The 24538-nt window shown below is 39.4% G+C and overlaps 1 long non-coding RNA gene across 1 annotated transcript; it reads left to right on the top strand.

Moving 5' to 3' along the window:
• The first annotated feature begins 7072 nt into the window (after window positions 1-7072).
• Window positions 7073-22724, top strand: LOC126384349 (uncharacterized). Its single transcript, XR_007569262.1, has 4 exons — window positions 7073-7392; window positions 9309-9363; window positions 12134-12383; window positions 21110-22724. It is a non-coding gene; the product is annotated as an uncharacterized LOC126384349 (long non-coding RNA).
• Window positions 22725-24538: the final 1814 nt, after the last annotated feature.

Raw genomic sequence — 24538 nt, 5'->3', positions numbered from 1 at the left:
GATGTTTTTGGTTTGCAAAAATCAAAATATTTTCAAAGACTGCAGCTGCTTTACATCTGATACAGTGCCAGTTTTTTTTTATTTGTTCAGCCAATATCCTAGTTAATAAAATGATCTGTTGATCAGCTGCTTCTACCTGATCAACAGATCAACAGATTATGCATGTCTGCATAGACATGTGTATGTATGTCTCTGCATGGTATCCGAAACGATTACACACTCATGATTAATGGGCAATCAAAAATTACAAGACTGTAAAGATAAAAATGTGAGCAACTCCTGTTTGAAAATGTAAATTAATCATCGATTTCAGTCGTGAGACAGAAAATAAAAGGGAATGTAGCCTTTTTGACGGTGGTGCAATTCATTTGATGAGGGTTTGGCCTTTTTCTGTTGTGACTTCAAGAAAGGAGGAGAAATCAAATGGATTCAAAATAAAATCCAAAATAATGGACGATATATGCAGAAATGCGTTATTTTAGAAAAACGTGAAACTAGAGAAAAATGTCTTGAAACAGAACAAAGGATTTGTTGTGTTCTTAACTGGATCTGAGTTTTCAATTTCAAAAGGTCGATGTTGAAAATGCAGTTGCGCATAAAAACATAAAGGCAGAAAATAAAAAGAGGACAGTGCGGTTTATTTCGCTGTGTGAAATTTAAAAAAACAAACCTGAAATAAAACCTCCAGGCTCTGCTAAACATTAGAGGTACGTGTGCATACAGAAAAAAGTATTTGTCATAAACGTGTTTATCTTAGAGCAGGATTTTTAAATTAATTTACACACAGACATATCCGAGCCTAAATGTTTCTGTATTTATGTAAACAGCTGCGTAGTTTTCCAGTTAAGTTGTACCTGAAGTCAACCTGTTGGTCTCAGAGTCGAGTCACAGAAACTCACAGCCCACAGTTATCATTCGTGACAAGCTCAAAACAAAAAGCCTGTTGAACATTGACCCATTATGACATTTAATTCCACTCACTCCGTCTGTCCGCTTTGTTTCTGTGTAACCTTAATTTACACTTTTAAAATTAGGCTCATTTCTGCAGCAAAGGAAAGCACAAGAAAACCTAATTTTGTTGATATTAAATATTATAAGGAGTTTAAATGTCATATTACCTAAACAAAACAAATAGGGTTCACTTTTCTATAAAAATGAATCAAAATTATTTTAGAAATCAAGAAACACTCTTATTCTAATTTTTTCAATCTTTTTGGAGGGCATTAATCTAAACTACACTAAACTGGGGAAAAAATGGACCTATCCATCTATCTAGTCTTGTACCTGATTTTACCTGTGGGGCATCAAGATCAACTTTTGTATCAGCTACAGGAATATAAAGTGACAGCAGAGAGACTTTATTTTGGGCTCTCCTTTCAGTTAACATCATGCATGCATATAAGAAAGCATAAAAGCTTACAGTAATGTTCACCTCTAAAACAAAACAAGAAAACTGAAGTGGTCAGGTCACAACAGAGAGTGTTAATGTAGAGAGCATGTGTAAAACAATCAGAGTGTAAGCCTTTTAAAACACACTTCAGACTTTAGTAAGACCTTATCACTGCATCAGGGAATTATTTCGTCTGTAGTTATATTTTGCCTAATAGTTTAATATGTTCAATGTAAGCTATTTGTGGTATATTTGGAACCCAAGAGGGATAGCTAATTATTTTTTAACAAGGATCCTTTATGATAAAATAATAAACACTAAAAAAATATGCTGCATATGGCCTCATGTGAGCAGTAACAAGGAGGTGCTCGTGTTCAAGGCTCATTCAGGGTGTTTAACTGAAGCTTTATCAAACACACGTTGATAAAGCCAAAAAAAGGACAAACCTCACTTTGCTTTCCTTTCAGGGCTTGTCAAGTAAATCATCACTCTTCCCTAAATCAGGACACCAGGGAGACAGCCACTAAGTTCACCATGTCACAGTGGTGTTAAGTGTAAAATGAGACTGCACAATAGACCATCTTCTCGAAGCAGGGACAAATACAAGAGTTTGACTTGAGTGCAAAAACTTTCAAATAAATAGATAATTAAATCTGACTACAAATTCTTGTGCCAGTTCTCCAGTTTCTCATGATGGCAAAGATCTGTGTTCACTTTGACTGTCCTGCACAACATAGAGGAACATTATATAAATTCTCTCCTGACAACAAGGAGTCCTCTGACCCCTGAGAGTGACGGAGAACTTGCTGATGGTCCTTTTTCAAAGACCACCAGTTGACTCACTGCAATCCTCTGAGGAGCTTCAGCTGTCAGATAACATGTAGGATCAAATCCACCAGAAAAATATACTGTGATTTAACAGCAAATATATTCTCCTATACACTCTTGACATTTAGCTGGGGTCAAAGCAACTGTCACTATTATTTGGCTGCTTTTTTTTAAAAAGTGTTTTAATATGCAAACCTCTAATTTCCTGCAGCATTTCTGAAATAACTCTGCTGCATGCCTTCAATCTCATGAAGTACCCCCACTTTCATTTATTATACACCACCGCGTCTCATTAAACTCCTATTCAAATCAGAGGATCCAAATTTGAATATTGGCGCGACGTGGGGGTGAAAGGGTGCCAGGTCTGATCCCTGCATGCATGCATGGGCACCAATATACACTGAATCCTTGTGGTCAGGCAAAGGCATTACAGCTCATATTTACTGTAATAACAGGTGAGTTGTTTGTGCGTATCGACTGTACTGACATGTTGCTCGTCGACGTGCGTAAAAGCTGGCTTTGTCGCGATGCGCGGCGCCTCTCCGTGCGCACTGAAGCCTGCATGGTGTCTGGGTTGGCAGGCAGCAGTAAAACAATGGAGGGTGGTTTACTGCTGTCGGAGGGTCTGAGACAGACTGTGACCCACCAGCCAAAAGACTGTCTGCTTCTCACGGCCCGTGTAACGCGTTACAATAAGTATCAGGGCAACAAGCTATTGTTTTTTATGACTTTGTGCGAACCAAGTAAAGTGGAAAAAAATCGTAGGCTACTTTTATCTCAGAAAAAAAAGTTCAGTTGGATGCTGCTGTCGTTGCCAACATAACTCGTTTTATCAGCCACTTTCAGTTTTATTTTATCTTACAATAAATGTAACCTTTTGGTATTAGTGCTTCCCATCAAGAGAAACCATTCTGCCTTTTATCAGCTGGTAGGAGGGCTATGCAAAGTACTGAAGTACAACTTTGAGGTATAGTCTTATTGTAGTAATTCAGGCTATAGTATGCTACACTATGTGCCTAGTTCTGCATCTCAGAGGTCAACATTGTAGGTTTTACTTCACTGATTTTACAAAACGTGATTTACACATAACATTATGGCGTTGTTATAGTCTAGATTAAACCACCCAGCAATATGAAGTAGCCTAATCTAAATTATTAACATCACAACCATCAATGCTGCCAACATAGCCTACATTAGACACTAACACTCAGAGACACCTTTTTCTGAACAAAGATAGCATACTTTTGAATTTCACCACTACTTTTCTGCAGCCCACTTTTGATTGAGAATAATTTTTAAAGTAGGCCTAAGACTTTTACGATCAGTATTTTACATTGTGGTGTTTTTTCTACAACCCATAGCCACATTATTAAAACTATTTTACTTCTATGGGCCTCCTGCAGCTATGGACCTATGAGTGTATGATAGGCCAAAAATTTTTATGGGCTAAATCAGGTCCTCAGTACCCTATTGAAATCCTGTTACTAGCATCAATTCTTTGTACGTCTTTCAGCTTATGTACTATTCTAACTGTGCTATTATAAATTATAAAGCACTTAGACAAACTTGTGATTTGGGGCCATACAGGTCAAACTAATTCTAAGGTAAGTCAGAATGGGTCACATTCACTAGATCTCGCTCCTTTGAGGGCTCATGATAAAAAAAAAAAAAGGTTGGTACTGATATTTTCTGAACTGGGGTCAAAGGTTACCTATAGAGTCATTTCAGGAGTAAGACACTTGACATTAAGTTTAAATGTAAATACTCAGTGTTTCTGTGTTTCTCTTCAAGGCTATAACACAATGAGGTTACAATAAAACAATTATTATCATTGAAAAGTATGAAAGGATAGCTATAGATATATTTTGCTTTGTTAACTGGGCTACAACATGTGGTTGTTAGCTTTGTCACCAGCAAAAACATTGAGGTTGGGGATGCTTGTCACAATCTCTTCGGGGTCAGTTGTCACGTGTATTGTTCTTTTTAAAGGATAGAACATGTAGCCTACATATGGGCCTAGTGATTATTTTTTCTGTTTATGTTCTCTTGATGCAGGAGATGTGTCAGGTAGTTCCATTTCAATAAAACATTTCAATTAAAATAAACTTTTTAAATTAACTGTTGAGATTGCTCAATTTCCCTCCATTAAAAAGACAGGGACAACCAACCCCATGATGGGGATGGTTCTCACAAGTGTACAATGTAGATTATTTGTCAGTCCCCATCTTTTGAACGGAGTAAGCTTCAGGAGAGTGAGGTCACACCATTCCTGTCTGACATTTTAGGCATTCATCAACATTGAAAAGGAGACTATTAACGTTACACTTTTTGATGGTTTCAAATGAAAGTAGCCTAAGGAGTGTGACGGCCAGTCCCGTTCTCTCCCGGGCAGCAGGTCAAATCATTAAGTAGGCCTAAACCTATGAACAAGGCTGTGTTGAGGTGTAGCTCACAAATAGGCCTAGTAGAATATTTAGCCTACTTTATGGACTGTAAACTATTCAGAATTATAACCACGTTTATGTTTTCTTGCCGGTTGGTTTTTCGGCACAACGGTCTCCTGGCAACAATGCGCGTGCCGGTGTTGATGTGAGCGCGCCTCTGTGCGCTGTAGCTCCCCAGAGAACGCGTTGTTGGAGGGTCTCTGTTGATAATGAACTTGAGTTATGTCATCACAGACCAGTAAACGTGTCTGGTTCCCACGCATACAGCACAAGGAAAACGGCCACACTGTACGTTAATATCCGCCAGTCCGGTACCGGCGGCTCTGCCCGGGTTACTGAGCATCTCTCAGCTCCACCAGGCCTTTGGCAGCCTGACAAACAGGACTGATGTGGGGTTTCATTTGTGTCCGGTGTTGTTAACTTGCAGTTTTGATAGCTAGAGCCACAATCAGTGAATCACAATGGCTTTACTTTACCACTAATTAACCACCATTAATATAGTGGTTATATATTGTCTGACTAATAGCTTTATTAATGGTTAATAAATCATTTACTGACTCCTTATCAGTTTTGTGCCATTATAACAACACATTTTACAATGCCAGGCTGTCAAACACTCTCTAATAATGTAATAATGATGGCATAAATGTTGGTAATAGATGCTTAATATAGCCTACACAGAAAAATGATGATTCCTAAGCAGTTCTTCTGCCTGGGTTGGGTGCTATACAGCAATGCTGCAACAAAAAGAACTTTTCAACCTCTGTATATGTTTTTTAAAGGTCCTCTACTGGTTTTGCAGTCTAGTTTAGTTTACTTGAGAAAGAACAGAAACACTAGCCTACATTGAAACAGCCTATTTCCAGAGGATAACACGTTAAAGCAGTAGCTGCGCATGGAAATATTCCAGCTTTGAAAAGGTGTTGTGTTTCTCAGTGAGCATTAAGTACAGGACTATGAATCTTTAAACCAATATTTTATAATACAAGATTGATAATGATTCATATTTTAAGTAAAAGTGGCATTTATAAGCATATTGACTCATTCATGGTATTATCTGACATCAGTCAAGGCCCCCTAGGCTCAAAAATATTAAAATCAATATAGTGCACCTATAGTTCTGGACAACACCACCATTAGTGCTGTAGAGCACTTTCAAAGATGAGTTCTATATAACACCAAAACAGGCCAGAGAATCACTTTGGGTACTGTTTGTACCATTTTTGTATAGAGTGTAAAAGTAAGTTGCAGTAAGTAAATGGATTTTGGCCGAGCACATCTTTTACTGGCAGGAAACAAGCTACAATCAGTCAAAGGCATTTTTCATCACCCACAGTTTGCTCTTATTAATGGTACAAAACTAACCATTAATAAAGCCATTAGTTAGGCTACAACTTATAAACCCTTTGTAACACATCTTATTATTATCAAAAGGTGCTACCAAAAAGGTATATGTACTTCTGAAATGTAGGAATTGTATGTTTTTGCAGGGAGTGGAGGAAACGGGGATGCCACAGTGCGGCCTGTGTGTGAAGGCATGTCCACACACTAATGTAGTCTAGACTCTAGATGGATCAACATGTCTGAGTTAACTTTATCTAATGCAAATGATGAGCACCATCTAGGGCATGCACACAGACAAGACTGAGGCCTTATACAATAACGTTCGAGAGGATTCGTCTTTCATTGACTCAAAAGATTTCTGGTGTGATTATCATGATAATTAGCCAAGCCGGAGCGCCTCTCAAGTCTGTCTCCGCAAGTTTCAGCTGCAGACAGAGACATGTTTGAGATATGTCAATTCTGGGTGAGAAGCCAAACACAAAGAAATGACTTTTCACATCTAACCATCTTAAGTCTGTGTTCTCAGGATGCACTGCATTCATGAACAAACCACTGGCCTGCAATCAGTTTTAACGGGTTTCAGGATAGGACAGCAGACACTATAGACTTTAATATACATTGGAGATAGTCCAAAGTGGTGATGTTCATGATGCTGAGATAAAACATTAGCTATAATGAGCACACAAGACTTAAAATAGACACTGATAATATGATTTCTATAACATATCTTCACTGGCATGTTTACAACTCTCTATAAGTCCGTATTATTTGGATATATGTGGGGATATTGCAGGGATAACATGATGAAGTCATGCAGAATCTCCCTATAGGAATTAGAGTGATGTTTGGTGGATGAATGAATGATGGAGCCACCATGCACTTCTGCATGCGTCTGTTGGGGGGCGTGAGAGGCGCTGCCATAGGTCCTTATTATAATTACACCGGCCGTCTTGCATAATATCAAAAATCTCAGAGGGTGGGAACAGTGTTACCTCACTGACTCACGAGGGGGTGGGCCTTGGACGGCGTATATGATTGAGGACAAATGAGATGTTAAACCATTTGGAGACAAACGGTGGTGGAGATGTAGCCATCCAGGCGGACAGCCCCAACTCCCCTGTTTGGTGAGGGGAGGACGGGAGCTGAGGATGTGGAGGACAGCCGCGTGACGATGTGCGCGGAGAGAAACAAGAGAACCCGTTAGATTAAAAAAAATGGACGGGGCCGGCGGGACGTCACGATGCGCCGTCGCCACAAAGCTCAGTACGCCGCTCATGAACGCGCTCATTTGGCTCCCAGCATGCCGCACGTCCGGAGGGACCGCTGGTTACCAGGAGCTCATCCAAGAACAGTGCAACCCACCCTGCTGCATCCGAGGAGGAAACAGTAAGAACCGTGATTTGTATTATGAGGGATTTTGTGGCACATGAGTGTGAGTTTAAAGCTGCAGGAGGGTTTATGTGGCGAGCTCGGGCGCGTGGAGGCTGCAACACAATGTATTATGTGTTAAACCCTGTTGTGAAATAAGTGAGGATCTACAGGCCGGCCAGCTGCTTCACACTAAATCTACATTTTGTTCCAGTGAGGCTTGGTGTGTGTTCAGATCAGTTTAAGGTCTGTGTGAACAGTGCGCAGCGGCAGCATCTCAGATAAAGGCTGAACATCATCGGATGGAGGCAGCACAGACGTGTAGTTTCACTTGTGGCTGCAGCCACTTTTGTTTGGCACTAGATACTACAGTGCATGTCCAAGGGAGTTTACTGAAATCTGAGCATGGGAGTGTGAAGCCAGTCAGCAGTTTAAACACTGAGTTTGTTGGCCTTGGTCACAGGTGATCTCCTGTCTCCCACAAGGCCTTTTAATTAGTTTTCAGACATCTTTATGGGTGTTGATGAATAAGAAACTGCATCCTTTTGCCTGCTTAATCTATATTTTGAACAAACCTTTGAGAGATCACCAGCCAGAAAAAACACACTAATAATGAGAGGGTTTTTTTAAACTTTAAGTTCTGCTTTGGCAACATTAAGCGTCTTTAATGTTGAATTTGAATCCTCTCAGTGACCCCGGATCAGCCATATGCTGCTCTGTTGTTATTACCATTACATAAGTTCATGTTGCACCATTGCACGAGTTTAGTTCACAAATTGCAGAGATGCTAAACCCTGCCGCTTCTTTAGCCATTGCAGATTTTTCCTGAAGTGTAATTTAACAATGTTGCCTGGGTTTGTACACCGGCCTGTGGCGGTGTCACAGTGGCCTCGGGCGGTGCAACCTTTCACAGCACAGTGTTGTGTTTGGCCTATTTGCTGTCAACAGATTACGCGCTGAAAAGGCTAAGCAGAAGCGGGGACGCATGTAAAAAAGCAAAAGGTGATTATTGTACATGAACCCAGCAGCGTGCGGCTGCAGCCTGGGATTATACAGTACAGTGCCAGCATAGGAGAGCTCTTACATAAGGCCTGCTTAATCTCTGTGAGTGGGTAGTAAGACCTCCCTCTCACGCGTGTATAGGTTTTATTTCTGTTATAATTATTACATAATGTTTTCTATAGTGCTGAATGTACAGTGAGTGTATTTATGGTTGCTGCGCCAAGCTGCAGCTGACACAGTGGGAGCCCTGGAGAAGTTTATTTAATGTATTGTTGGACTTTATGTACAATAAACCTGATGTGCAGAGAATTCGTTTGCAATAGATTTACACGTGCAATGGACTTAATGTATTTAGCTTCATCACTGATTCCCTGAGCAGCATAACTCACTCCTGCATCCTGCAGGCCGGGTGACGCAAAGGCGAAATTAGCCGGGTGCTACCCCCAAAATGAAGACATGAATCGGGGCTTTATCATGAGCAGTAATCATGACTCTGCAGTTACACCGAACAGGTGAATCCAGGTAAAATATGGCACCCTGTGTTGGTTAAACTCACGTACAAACAGCCATGAATGAGGGATGGAAATGGATCCCAAGTTAGAAGACACAGGTCTATATCATAATGTGAAGTGGGACCGCCGTGAGTCTGCAGCAGCATCTCTGGAGGCTCACTCTGCTGCAGAGTCAGTGGAGCTGCAGGTGCAAAGCGACCCTGCTGAGCAACACAAACTGGACTAGTTTGGGGCGATCTGTGACCTAGTAGGCAGATTTCCCACGTAGGGTGTTTTCCAGGGATTTTCCAGAGACAGAGAGAGAGAGAGAGAGAGAGAGAGAGGAGGAGGGGAGTTATACAGAAATGTATTTCTGGGACATTCTAGCGCACCTTTCTCCCTATATCCCCAAGTCATACTTTCTTTCTTCTCTCTCGCCAGAAACTTAAACACAAAAGCTCAAGAAATGATGAAGAAGTCTTCCTCCAACTTCCAGGTGAGCATGAATGATCTCACTTTATATTTGTCCATAACACTGACGACTTTGCACGTGAGCTCTCAATGCACTTCAAGAAAATTAGGACAATCCATATAGTACAACATCTTTCTTTCTCTCTCTGTCTTTAACACACACACACACACACACACACACACACACACACACACACACAGTCCACGCAGCAGCAGCAGCAGCAGCACGCTGTGTGGAACTAATTGATTACTCCTGGAAATCATTTTAAAATCCTTTCGGGATCCTTTTTGTGGACGCGACTGTTCCGCTCAGATTTTGCAGCATTTACAGCAGCCTTTTATGCTCCTGACAATCTATTAAAGTAGAACATTTTTCACTGCATTACTGCCAAGTTACCTTGAAGGGAACCTGTGGAGACATTACAGTGTTCCCTGCAGAGACTGGAGGGTCAGCGGTACCAAGAGTCAGTTTAGACCTAACTAATCTTTTTCTTTATCGTTTTCTGTGTGGCTTTGTCACTGCTTTATCTGGTATAGTGTTCTCTGCATCCAGGAAATGCATCAAAAATCAATTAAAAGAGAAAATATATAGGTACAGTTTAAACATACAGTAGCCCTATTTAGAACAAGTCGTCTCATTTGAGCCGCTAATTTACAGTCAGCAGCTCGGTGTTTAATATTTCCTTTAATTTAGGTAAGCTAAAATAAGCACCTGACAGAGACATCCTAACAATACAAAAAAAATTATAATAAATAATTTTAATAATAAAATGTAATATATTTTTTGTATTAAATATAGGGATAGCAGAATAAACGATAGGAGACAGTTATTTTATTCAATGTAACGGACATCTTACTCTACTTGCAGCTGCGCAAAATAGTCTAAATTTAGCATTTATAAACACACATCCATAGGCTTAAATGGGACACATTTCTGTAGCCAAAATATTTAATTCAATTCAGCACAACTTTATTTATACCTGTAATGGTAATCGCACGACGCATCTTAACAGATAACGTGCAACTGGCATGAAAACAAAGACTGTTGCTTACAAATGTTAAAAACTAAATGGTCCTAAAACACACATAAACGGAGAATACGGTGGTTGTGTGGGAGTTACAGACATCAGTAGGTGTGAATGTGAAGGTTGAAGTCGTGAGCTCGTGTTAAAACGTGTGTGTCACGGCCTGCAGACGTAATACAGCAAAGTGATCTCCATAATGGATGTTGCTTTTTTTTTTGGCAAAAATCCAAAGCCCGCTGCTTTTATTTCATCCCTCCCTGAGTCCTTTTAGAAAGCAGGTGTAAATAAATAAATAAATGAATAAATGAAAATATAAAGCATGAAATGATATGTAGGGTATAATATATTTATCCACATTTTTGTAGCGGATTTTTTTAGAGGATTTATGTGTGTTTATGATTTGTAGATGGAGGCAGCAGTGGCCTATTTTCACGATGCTGTAAGAAAGACCATCCTCTCCATAATGGTGTGTGTGTGTGTGTGTGTGTGTGTGTGTGTGTGTGTGTGTGTGTGTTTGTGTGTGTGTGTGTTAATTAGGCATCACACCTCGCTGCATTAATTGAAAGCCAGCGATGCCTGTGACGTCAGTCCACTCTCACCGCCAAAAGCCATAAAAAAATGAGGATTTTTAAAAAAATTATATAAATACCATTTTAGGGAGACATGTGCACACGATGATGTTTTTGTGTTGGTGCCTACATATTTCAATATTTTCCACATAATTTAAATATCTAAAAAAAATGATGATCGTAATTAACTCCAAATAATGTCACTTAAATATCGTTTTATACTTTAAATAAACCTGGAATAAATACGGCAGGGTCTAAAAATATTGCCTCATAATGTAAAATAAATTATTGAAAATAAACTTATCCACAATAATGCATACATTTTTTTCATTTTAGTAAAATACATTTTGTAATCTATCAGTTTTTTGGCAAGATAAGAGTCACTTGTAAAGACACTGTCACTTAAACATGTCCTTCTGAGCTATATATCACAGCAAAGATATGAAGATATCTTTTTACTGTTTTTAAACAGTATGTGCAGGGAATATAATGAGGATGGAAACTGTTTATGTTAATAATATGCAAATAATGCTGGAAATAGCATTTTCAAGATGTAAAAAAAAGCAGGAAGACATGGCAAAGAATTATAAATGTTAAGTACATGGTTTAAGGGTTTATCTGACTGTTAAAATAATTCCAGACTAGACATTAAAATAGACTGAAAACCTTTATATACCTTTTATGAGTATTTATATCCATTGTAAAATGAGTTCATGTGTTCAAATTTCAAGGGATTTCCTCTTTTCATTCTGCCACACTGTAATATTTTCTTTACAGGACTATTTGTGTAAATTATTCCCCTCAGTGCTATTTCATCCCGAGCTTCTGATGCCCCTCATAAAGATCTTTATTGTTGTTGTCTTTAGTTCACCGGATAGTTGGCTGTAATGCTTTGTTTTGAATTCCTATAAGAGCCCATTCACATTTCAGTCATATAAAAGACACTTAATAGCTTGGAAAATGTGTTTTCCCAGCAGTATCCCTTGTGAATCTTTAGTCATGCTTGTTTTTCATCTCATTTCACTGAGGCGTTTTTAACACCACATGATAAATCATCTGCATTAACACTCCAGATTTATGACTATTGTTGTCATTATTTCCACCTCTGGAATATGTGCAAAGCAGTGTGTGGAGTTAAGCAGCTTTGTTTTGGTGAATTAGTCCTTTAAGCATTTTTCCCTGTCATTGTTTGTCCTTACAGGTGTGTCGGAGGTTGTGTGTGTGTGTTGCTTGCAGAGAGCTGTGTTCGCAGGCCTGAGGGGTTGTCTGTTATCTTTGGTTATCTAGCTGTATGAGTGACGTACATTCTTCATAAAGCTAGATAACCGAAAGTAACAAGAATCCCATTACACGCCTGCATGGAGGATGAAAACTACATTTGAAAAAAAAAAAACACAAAAAGAAGTAGGAGTGGGCTCGGACGATGGACGCTGCCAAGCAATGACGTGAAGGTATGATGCTGTGTTACATAAGGGGTGATTTTAAAGGGATGGGAGGGGGTGTTGGGCCTCTCACAGAGGATCTAATGTGCACCAGGTAACACAGATAATCAATATTCGACCTGTAATTACGGAAAAGGTGCTGAGATTTTCACAAAATGCATCAAATCTTATTGTTGTATACAAACCAGAGTAATACTGCAGTAAAGCTTGTGCTGCTGTGTAACAGTATGGGGTGTGTGTGAATGTTCCCTCATACCGGCTCATTTTAAACCGCTGGCATAAGCTCACACTGTCAATTAGAGGGGTTGATCGGCATGGAAGAGATAAAACATTCAAGTTTTCTTTTTCCTTCCCAAATATGCACTTAAAGTCACAGTGAAATGCAAAATGATCACTACAACTGATAATAAACATGTGCACCTACTTCCATAGAAGGATACAGATCAGAAAATGACAAACAATCTGATATTTTTACGGCCAGAATGTACTTTTATCTCCTGGAATATAGAAAATATTTAGTGGTGACCTTTATTTACTTTGTTTTGAAGTGGTCCTTTCCTATTCTGTCCAAACATCCCTCTTCAGGAGGAAATGCATCAAATTAAAATCAATTACACTGTGATTTTAAACTTCTTCCGAGTCTCTGTAGTGAGCGACGATGCAGGGCTGAACACAGACTGTAGTAGTTTGTAACTGTGATACACCAAAATGTACGTTGAGGGGGGATGCAATTAAAAAAAATTTTAATAATTAAAAGATAAATACAACAAGGCAGAGACAATGATGACTTTTCTTGGTTAGTATCAGAGAACAGCAGAATGAGCAGCTAGAACCGGTGTATCAGTACTGCGGAATATAAGTATTGAAACCATTTCAAATATTCAGAATCAATATGTACTGATAAATCAATATTTTTGACAACACTAGACTGTAAGGCTCCGTTAAGAGCCAAATACACTCACTTTTACAGCTCACATTCATATGCTAGGACCAGATAATAACACGTTATATGATGAAATTTGACATTTTAGACAGAGTCACAAGCATGTAACATTGACAATGTGACTGACAAACATTTTTTGCCACTTTCTTACCCCATCCAACTATAACTAATGAGGCAAACATGGGAAAACGCTTGCTAGTTACTGTGCACATTATATTTTGGGGATATATCTATTAATTTATCTTGTTACAGAATACTGTGGAAAGAAGTATATTTAGCAGGAATAATTCCACATTGTTGTTTTGTACATACAGAATTAACTTTAATTATTACATACAGTAATTACTCTTATTACTAAGAGCACTTATATTCATGTGTACCTTTAAATTGTTATTTTATGTTCTCTTAACACCAAGGGAGAGGAACTATAGTAACATGTGCTGCAGTTGAGTTAAAAGTGAAGCTGGATGTAGCTGTTCCTGAATCTTGCTATGAATTAAAGAAGATAGGACAAAAGAAATTGTGGCTCGCTAATTTCCAGCAAGCCAGAAGGACTGGAGAAGACAGAAGGGTTACACTACAGTGCTACAGTACAGTTTGAGAGGTTTATTCTCAGTGCCTCAGAGATTTATGGCATACACCAAGTTATCCCGTGTATCCTGTTCAGGGTTAGAAATTCACTTTTTTGTCCACCTGTTACCGTGGCTGCTGGATTCTACCAGCCACTCAATAGATAACTGGCGAGTGAAGCACATGTAGCAGCCACTTGAATATTTTACCAGCATTTGGCTGGTGGCGGGTGCTAATTTCCAGCCCTGACGCCATGTTTTTTTTTTTTCTTCTTAGATTAGAGGCTTCTCCAATTGATCACTGATCAAATAAAATTAGGTTTCCTCTGAGGACACTTAAAAAAATCAGACCCTAGTTGGTTTGGTGCTTTTGCTTTGTTTGTTTCTCTGTACTTGTCCCTTATAAATAAACTACTAAAGAAAAGAAAGAAAGTTTAAATTAGAGGCGAGTGAAGCAATTAGCTTGAATCAGGAACAGTTATTTCAAGAAGTAGTAAAATAAGGGAGTTTCAAAGCACTTGGACGGCATGTTGAGATAAACCCTCTTAAAAAAAACACTGATTTGATTGTAAGAGAAGATCCTAAATCTTCTCTTTTGTCACAGGCCTCTCTTTTCTCCCGCTCTGTCTTACACACACACACACACAATAAGGAATTTCTTTGTCTAATTGCACTTCGTTACATTTGGCCCCAATCTGTTTCTAATTAGCCTTTATTTTGCCTTTTTATCGGTGTCAGATAATTGGCTAAATTTTGGTCTTAACACAGTTTTCTTGCCTGAATCCTTTTTTTTTTTTTTTTTTAAAGGAGGGAAATCTGTTTGTTGTTGTTGTAGTCGTTAGATGAGGCGTGAACTACACGAGGAGCTGAAGCCTCATCAGCTTCTTTTTTTACACACAACAAAAATACACCACCATCTCCTCTACGTTTGAGGAGTTCTGAGGGTTTGGATGATGATTCATAAGGGTGATAATGTGCACGCAGCTCTTCTGCGGTTTTAGAGAGCATGTCCTACAGAAGCAGCGGTGGCGAGAGAGGTGAAACAAAACAAAGGACACGTTGAGAGGCAATTAGTGGCACTTTGCCATCATTTGGAGCATCTCCTCTCCAGTTGATGCTCTTCTGCAGTTGATTTCCTGCTGAAAGAAGCCAGCAGTACGACATCAGGGCAAAACAAGGCAGTGAGGAGGATGCTGTGTGTCATCTCTTCTCCCATCTTCACTGTCATCAAACAAATATCATCTAAGAACTAAAAAAAATTTAATAAAGGGTGACAAAATCTCCTCTAAAACCTCTTAAGATGCATCAACACTCAACTGTCTGTAGTGTGACATGGTACAAAGTGTATTCATCTGGAAAAGTCCCTTAAATCTGTGAAAATAAGGCTGTAAGATCTGCATCACATTGAAGGTTGCAAGGTATGAGATTTTCACAGTACGATAACCATCTCAGAATATATCGCAGTTTCACAGTATTACAGATTTTATGTAATTAGCTATCAGTCAGAATGACCCTGAAAGCAGTGAAAATGGTAGGGTTATTTTTGGTTGAACAAGCATTTTATTACTATAATTGAAACTTGAAACCAAAAGTCTCCCCTTCAAAAAAAGAAACTAATTCAAAGGGGAGATTCAACGCCCCCTTGCATTGTTTTTTCAATATCGTAGATAAGCAAATGTCCACGGTATTATAACCGTCAACTTTTATATCATATCATATACCTTAAAACTGGTATATCATGGCAACCCTAATCGCATTTATTCATCTGTAATACACTCAGAGGTGTAAGAGGTATTCAGATGTTACTTAAGTAAAAGCAGCAATTACTGTTACAAGTAAAAGTCCTGCATGTAAAATCTCAGTTAAGTAAAAGTACAAGACTAATAATGCCAAAACATACTTAAAGTACAAAAGTAAAAGTACTCATCCCATTTCAGGATCATACATATTATTGTATTATAATTATTAATGCATCAATTTGAATATCCCTTTAATGTTGCAGCTGGTAAAGTGGAGCTAATTTTAGTCGCTATATTAATGATCAGTATCTGCAAAGTACCTAATGTGGTCAAATAAATCCAGTGGAGTAAAAAGTACAAGGATTGCCTCTGAGATGTAGTGAAGTATTAGTATAGAGTAGCAGATAATGGAATACTTAAGTGAGTGAATTGTCCTTAAGTACAATACTTGAGTAAATGTATTTACTGCACCACTGAATACACTGCTAACGCCTGCAGCTCATTTAGTTATCTTTGAGATTTAGCCGCCTCTTTATATCTTAAACCTTATTTTTAAGTGGACAAATACATTATAATCTATTTTTCACCTATGTTCACATGCGTTTTCTGACACTGTACTTTCCCCGCACACACTTGCCAACATGCTTCTTCTTTCTTTTCTGCGCTTTCCCCCTCATTCATTTAATTTTATTCTTTTCGTTTTTTTCCCAGCTTGGATTCTCAGATGGTTGGTTCTGATTTGTATGCATTTGCATAATGAATGTCATTTGCATGCTCAGGGGCAGACCATACCATGAGAACGGCTGTGTTGGTTGTTTGTGTGTGTGTGTGTGTGTGTGTGTGTGTGTGTGTGTGTGTGTGTGTGTGTGTGTGTGTTCATGCATGGGCACATGTGTGTATGTGTGTGGCGTATATTAAGCACATGTAAATTACACGTTTCTTCTTTTTTTTTCTTTTTTACACAAACAGACCATCACAGGGTGTTGTTTGTTTCGCGCCCACTGTATACACACTTTGTTCTTCCTCTCTGACGTGTGTGTGTGTGTGTGTGTCTTTGTGTGTCCATGTGTGGGAGAATTCCTCCTCTATGTGTGGTGCATGTAGGGCACCAATCTGATGATCATGCCTCTTTCTGTCTCTCCGCCTCTCTCTCCCCTGTCTTGGTAACCGTTCAGCAATGTACGACTAGAAGAATGAAAATAAGAGACTCCCTCCTCAATCCCATAATCCTCCTCTTCTCCGACCCCTCCCTTGCCAGTTTGTCCTCCTCTCCCACACGGCAAGTCACAGTCCTGCCACCATCTTAGGTGTTAAGACTGGCACAAAATGGCAGCTGGATAAAAAAGGGGGGAACGTGGATAGCCAGTGCTGCACCTTCCCCCACTTCGTGTTGGCCCCGATCCTTTCCGCGCCATTGGTTGCCTCAAGACAGTGTTAATTACTGCCAGTGTGTTAATTGTAGAGATCGCCCCAAGAGACATGCGGGAAGGGATGAGATAGGAGGAAACCGCAGAGCTAGTGGCTTTTGAGTGTCGGCAAGCTGGCATTTTTAAGGGCAGCTGCGGTTTGTGTGTCGCTTTCGTCGTGCCCATCGTCACGCTGCAGACACTGACGATCGACCATTTTGTGGATTTCCAAGACGCCCTGAAAAACTCTTTCGACCGCTCGGCTTCTGGGACATTAATTAGATCATTCTTTTGATTACAAAGAGTTAGTATTTTGCTCTACTGGCATTATTTCAGCTGTAGGAGCATTCACACGATATTCATGCTGCAGGCGTGTGCAGACAGCTTTGTTTGATGATGTGGAAGGAAAAAAAAACACCTACATGCTCCCTGACATCCACAAGGAGCCGTAATTAGCAACATGGTGGTCTTCATAAATCTCTGCTTGTTATCACACTTAGTTTTCTCACATGTGCAATAGACCTCTCATTTGGCTTGTAGAAGGATATTTTGTTCCCATATGGATTTCCATTACCTGTCACTCATTTCCAAACCAGAGAAACATCTAAACGTTGGGATTTGACTGACTAATCTAAAAATATATATAAAATCAATTCTCCCCATGTTGATGCTGTTGAATGGAAACCTTGTGTCTCCAACAGGTCAGGTTTTCTGGCCTTTTTTTTTTAGCTTTATGATCATGCATTTTTTATGTTAACCATTTGGTTTTGAAAGGGTTTCACAGCCCAAGAGATCAGATAAATGCCCCTTGGGATTTAACTGGAAATGACTAAATTAATAACCTATATTGATATACAGTTGCCTCTCATTTTGTGGCTGTTGGATGAAAACCATCATGTCAGCTTTTCTGGCCTTAGTTTGAGCTTCATGTGCATGCTTTATTTTTTTTTTTTAAACGTATTACAAGCCTGAGAATGTCTTGACTTTTAGAGGAGCATACAATCCTTCAGCAGGTGTAAAAATATTTTTTAAAAATCCCCTAATTTGAAGTTTTTTATACAACATTGGCAATTAAGCCAACCTTTAGATCATTTGTGCCAGCAACTGAAAATTTTAATTTTTTTTTAAATGGGAAATTTTCAAAATAAGTGAAGTTGTTTAGCTGAAAAGGGTTTTTTTGTTTGTTTTTTAAATCATCATACCACTTTAAATATTTAGGCACATGGGGCTACTTTTTTTCCTCCTTTGAATTTCATTATATTTTAGGAAAAAACACCAGTACAGTAGAAAATGGCTGTATCTCAGAAACTACGGGCAGCATGATCATGTATTTGGTATCATAACAGGTTGAATATTAAAGATATGCACACATATGCAGAGTAAAAAAAAAAAATCACATGGAAGACATTTATGTGACACAATGTTAGTTTTTTCCCTCATTTCTCAAAAATCCTGACTTTGGCCATTTATAAAAGTGTGATTTTTTTGTACTGTACCCAAAGTATCAAAGACTTTAGACCAGTCCAAGCAAATGTTGTGGTATTTTTTAATCATACTAAATATATATATTTGGCCACAAATGGGTTAGGGATAATCGATGTGGTTTTTTGACCTGACCACTGAATCTGCAACTCACACCCTGACTGCCAAAAACGAGGGATCGACCTACGACATCAGGGAGGAAAAAGTGTAGAATGACTGAGAAGACTGGAAGGAGGAGAGGGGGGGCAGACAGACGAGGAGAGGGAGGCTGCGACAGTGAGATCTCAATAGTGAGAGGCCTTCTTTGTGTTTCTGTGTGAGGTTTATCTTGGGGGGTGCAGGGGGCACTAAGAAAGGAGGGGAAGAGGAGAGGGTGGGGATCCTATCCTGGGCCCTCAGACAAGCGGCACATTGTCCTCCCCAATGTGTGGCGGCACTTGTGGCGTAACGCCATTATTTAGGCCAGTGGAGGGAACGGGGGTCTGGAGACCAGCTTAACCAAAACGCCAATTAGAGCCGGATCGTCCTGATTAATGGACGAGGGAGATTGGTAAACAATGCCAGCCATTGTTAATGTACCCCCCCCCCTCCTCACACGCACACACACATATACAAACCCCTAACCCACGGGTTTCTTTCACACAGCAGACCCTCCATCCCTAGTCACACACACATAATTTGTCTGTCATGCCAGTGCTGAGAGGCCTGCCATTAGCATGCTGCTCGGTTTTTGTTTTAGTTTTTGCCGCTGAAATGTAAAGTTTGTGCTGATCTTCACATATGTAAATTATTAATATCTCCATAGATAATTATAATTAGTTTGAGCAGATTTTTGAAACTAAAATATAAAGCTCAATTTTTGCAAACAAAAATAGCACATTTATTTTTTAAAAAGCTGAAATTTAAAAAAAAAAAAAGTCCATATATATTTAACATGCACATAAAATTAAACATTGCGTTCAAGTTGTAGCTACATTGAGCAATGAAACTGAGGCGTCTTTCATCAAAAGCAGCGCTGGGCTCATATGTTAATCACACACCATGCGATGCTTGGCTCTGCATTTCAATACGTCCTACTTTATTGTTTTTTTTAAGCATATGCGCTGAATAATTAGCCACCACATAGTCCAATCAGGGGCATGCCAATGTGGGGTTGCCATGGCGACCCCATCAGTTCTTACCCCCCCAACACACACTCCCTTTCCCCTCCACCCCTACATCCCTCTTCCCCCACCTCCTCCTCCTCCTCCTCCTCCTCCTGCTGCTGCTGCCTGGCTGCAAACAGGACGGAGAAAAATAAAGCGTGGGAAAAAACACTTTGGTTGCTCAGACAATGATAGTGAGGGTGAGGAGGAGGGAGAGGAGGAGAGGAGAGGAAAGAAGGAGAAGAGGAGGTGTGATGTTGGTGATTGGAAGAGCAGCTTGTGTCTAGACTGGCATATACAGACATGGCTGTTTTGGAGTTTGGTGTTTTTGGAGGTGGGGGGGGGGACACATATTTTATCTCATCTGTCTGGGTCGATTGTGTTCCCTCTGTTATTAGTGTGCCATCTATGGGCAGTGAATGGGAGCTTACAGTAGAGGCCACTCAGAAGGCAGTACAGTAAACAGTAACACTGAGCTTTGTGATAAATTATGCATGGCTTAGCTCAGAGTCCAACAAATGTTTGCGCACATGATCCAACTGCAATCCTTCCACGTATTTACCATCTCTAGGAGCTTCGAAGTGTGAACAAGAATTAGAGAAAAATGCTTCGGCTTGGTCCAAAAAGGTTGTTTATAATGATATTGGTTATGTGTGTCATGCAGGACACGTGGTAGAATATTAATTGCATGTGTAGATGCAGTACTTCTGAGCCTTATTTAACCAAGATGGTCTCCTGGGATCTATAGTCGTCTCCAGTCCTATACTGTACTGTAAATGCAGTAAAGTTGAACACAGTGGAATCAGAGCAACTGGGGATTTGAGCCAACTGGTTCACCAACATAATTTGAATAAAACGCAGTATTTAAAATGCATACACACATACATATTCTGTTGCTCCAAATCCTGCAGAAACTGTACATCTCATCAAAGTATAAGTGATAAAACAATGATCATGCTGTTGGCATTGTTGCATGTTTTTTAGTCTTTCAAGATGCAAAGTGTGGAAGACTGTAGATAAACATGATTGTCCTTTATCTTGTACCTTAGTCATGGATAGTTTACTGGACTGGCCCACTGGGCACAGGCCCAGGTGCCAAAGCGTCAGGGAGCCCTCTGGCCTTCACCAAATGTCACTCAAACTAACACACACTGACTGGAAAGAGACTCAAAAAGACCACAAAGAGATGCAAAGGAACTGCAAAGAGACGCAAAAATAACTACAGAGAGATACAAAATGGCCAAAAAAGACACAAAATGACCTCAAAGAGACCCAAACAACTACAAAAAGACAAAAAAACAACCACAAAAAGATGCATGACAACTACAGAGACTTCTGTGTAGGAGAGGTGGTGGGGCCCTTTGCATATCTGTACCTACGAGCCTCTTGTCTCATGATCTGCCCATGACCTAAAAGACGGTTTTTAACCTCTCCTCTGTCTCCTCTTTTAGGGTTTCTGATCAGTCTGGAGTTGGGAATCATCGGATCTTTGCCTCTCTGCTCTTTTGGACTGTGACTTTGAGTCCAGCGATGTTGGTTTCCCACAGGACTACACATCATTATATACTGGAGGAAACACACGGATTCTGTGAAAGCAGCTGTCTCAATGAACCGGACAGTGGACAGTTGAAACTGTCATAAAACTGGATACAAAAGTGTTTTCAGCTGCCACAGCAGAACATCTTTAACCGAATGACGACAAAAAACATAAAAGGAGACAGAAGATTTTGAAGTGGACAAACATGACGACATTTGGTCATCATGGGGCTGACACAGAGAGTAAAGGACGGCAAAGAGATCCGTGTTGTACACTGTGTTCTTGGGAACTGCTCTGCACAGCTGTTCAGGAAACATCTGCACTACATTTTCATGTAGGTCAGAGCTTAGATCTCTCTCTCTCTCTCAGTCACACACAAACACAAATTCAGTCATTTGAGATTCAAAGCAATTTTATAATTAAAAGGGAAAAAGGTTAGATGATGGAGAAAATAGTTGCTGTAGTGTATTATTCAATACAATTTATTCTCCTTTAGACCTTAAGTGCTAGATTTTACATTTATTTTTCTTACTTATCTTTTGAATCCTATTTGTATTTAATTATTTCAGCAAGCAAATTAATGTGTGTATTTGTCTCATGTAAAACTTTGGATGTGTCAATCAAGTTGGTGACAATCTGTGTGACTGGGGTACTTGAAATATTAGTGGAAAAAATATGCAGTGTCAGAACTGTTTTGTCTTGTACGACTTGTTTATCAATGATTCAGATGATTTGACCATTTTAAGACACATGTAATACTTATTATCATCTCATAAATACATTGAGTGTTTTATACATTTTTATTTAAGAGCTGTGTAACCATAACATGGGCTCTATCCACAGCCACCTACATTACATTTTATTTGATCTTTTTTTAATTTTTTTTGTACAATATCTTTATTGAATTGTATTTTTACTTTTACTGTACACGTTTATCACTGCAGGGAGCATTTTGTGCAATCAAAACTACAATATGTCTATTTTTTATCTATGCAAAAGAAACGAGTAGGTTTTGTTTGAATAAGTGTTTGCACATTAATTGTTAAGTTTGCACATCAGCAGCTAAATGTACGGGTAAAGTTTGTGTGTGAGAAATGTGGGTAATTGTGATGTTTTACTAATATGCACTAAATGAGCACCGGTGCAATGTGTGTGCTGAGCTGGTAATGAAGGTTTGATTTGAAACAGTGGATACAGCCGTTTTATTGATTTAATCAGTGACTGCAGTCGATCTCAGAGACTAAAATCTCGATTTATTCCACATTTCATTTGTCAAATCAGCTCCTCAGACAATGTAACATGAACACTTGAATGCATATGACTTTGCTTTGATCTAGTGTGGAGAATTTGTGCAATAGATTTATGTAGTTTGATACAATTCAGAGGATGAACTGATTATATTAAAATGCACTCAATGAGTGTTACAAGCAGGATTTGCACGAGAGCTGCTGTTAATGTGCTCGATATCTGTACTATGCAACTGTTTAATTAAAATCAATAAAAGTATTATGTTTACAATGAGACAAAAACTGCCTATGTGTCGATTTCTATGTTTGTGTGATAAAGGTATGATCTATGATGAGAATGTGAAGGAGGTAAAATCAACCATGACGTAATCATTAATTCACAAGTTTGTTGGATCATCAAATTACGCGCACATTTACAAAACTGCATCATGTTTCTTCAACAACACATCATCCACATACTGATCTCACATAAACAAAGACAAACAAGTCGTGCACATTTTGCCCGTTAGCTGTGTAAATCAGCCCAGTCACCAGGATAAAATGTTTGCACTGTATGTTTCTACAAAGCATGGATATGTGACGTTTATACGTTTCATAAACGCTTTTAAAGTGACGTAGTTCAGATTACATGTATATGAGCTCAGTTTCTCACCAGGAGGAGGGGGGAATGGTGGATGGTGTGAGATCAAGGTGAGACAGCTGCCAAGCATCAGAACACTGTTCAAGACCGACAAAAACAGGTATATTTTCACAACAGGTCGGGACATGTCCAGCTGTGTTTGTGGCAATTAAACCCAGTATTTTAAGCCAAAATATGAAATAAATAACTGTTTTTTGCCCCTAAACCTCTTACCTAATGTAACGTTTCAATGTTGCAATGGCAACATAGAGTTTCAACATATACACTACATATGTAATGCACAAATTTTATATATTTGTGGCTTGCAGAAATGTACAATGCCAACATTTATTCTGGCGAGTCAGTTGTGTAAAAACCATTTTAAAGATGCAGTATGTACTTGACCCTTCACTAAGTCCCGCCCTCGGATGCGGACTGGCCAATCATAGCATTGGGCCAGCTCAGACTGGGGCCCAACAACAACACAGCTGTGCTCCATTGACTCTAATGCATTCGTTTCAGATTTCCTTCATTTCCAGGCTGGTTTTGTGGATTTGGATCTAAATGTTGTGTCTGGGGCACGTCGTGTATTAATGATACTCGTTACCTGGAGAGGTTGGTTCCAAAACCAAAATCAAACCCTGAAAAGTGTAGGGATAGCTAGCTAGCTACTGAAGATATAGCCTACTGAATGTATGCACATGCTGCTTTTGCTTTTTAATGATTAAAGACTGACCCTGCTGTACAGAAACCAGTGAAGGGAAGCAGGGAAACTTTGCTGATATTGAACCAGCTGTGTGTCATCGCACTGTGCGCAGATGAACGCTGTTTGACTTCCCCTGGAGATCCCTGCCCGTCTGGCGGTGGAGGTCAGGGTGCTAGCAGAGGCACAGGGGGCGAAGCCAAACACTGTTCATCTGCACACACTGCGACGCCACACAGCTGGTTCAATATCAGCAATGTTTCCCTTTATATTCATTGTCTTCTGTAGACTGCAGACCGCTCTGTCTGCTTCTCTCTGGAATCACTATTTCATTTTTCCAAAAATATAATATTTCTTCTGGGAGTGCAATTAATTACAGTGTGGGCTCCATTCTTACTTTGACAGTTTGTCGGACCATCACAAAGGGGTGTGGCTTAACAAAAGGTCAATTATGGAGAGAGATAGTTGATTGTTGAGTCTCATACTCAGGACTTCAAGTATCAACACTCTGGGTTGGCGGTTCGGTCCAACTACCAACCCAAGGGCGTCAATATTTGTCGACTTTGGTATGAGATTCAACAATCAATTTAAATGTTTAGTTCATTTGACAACTTTTTCTCGCATACCTCCACTGTGAACGAAGAACCCAAAAACTGATAAAATTTTTGATGAATTAAAGTAAAGGGGACCATGTTTAACCTCTGCAGAAGTAAATCAAAACATTTGTTTTCAAAATCTTACACAACTCATGCAGTATAATCCAAGTCTCATTTA

Source organism: Epinephelus moara, chromosome 22, assembly GCF_006386435.1.
Source record: "Epinephelus moara isolate mb chromosome 22, YSFRI_EMoa_1.0, whole genome shotgun sequence".
Lineage (NCBI taxonomy): Eukaryota > Metazoa > Chordata > Actinopteri > Perciformes > Serranidae > Epinephelus > Epinephelus moara.
This window is presented reverse-complemented; position numbering and strand designations above follow the sequence as displayed.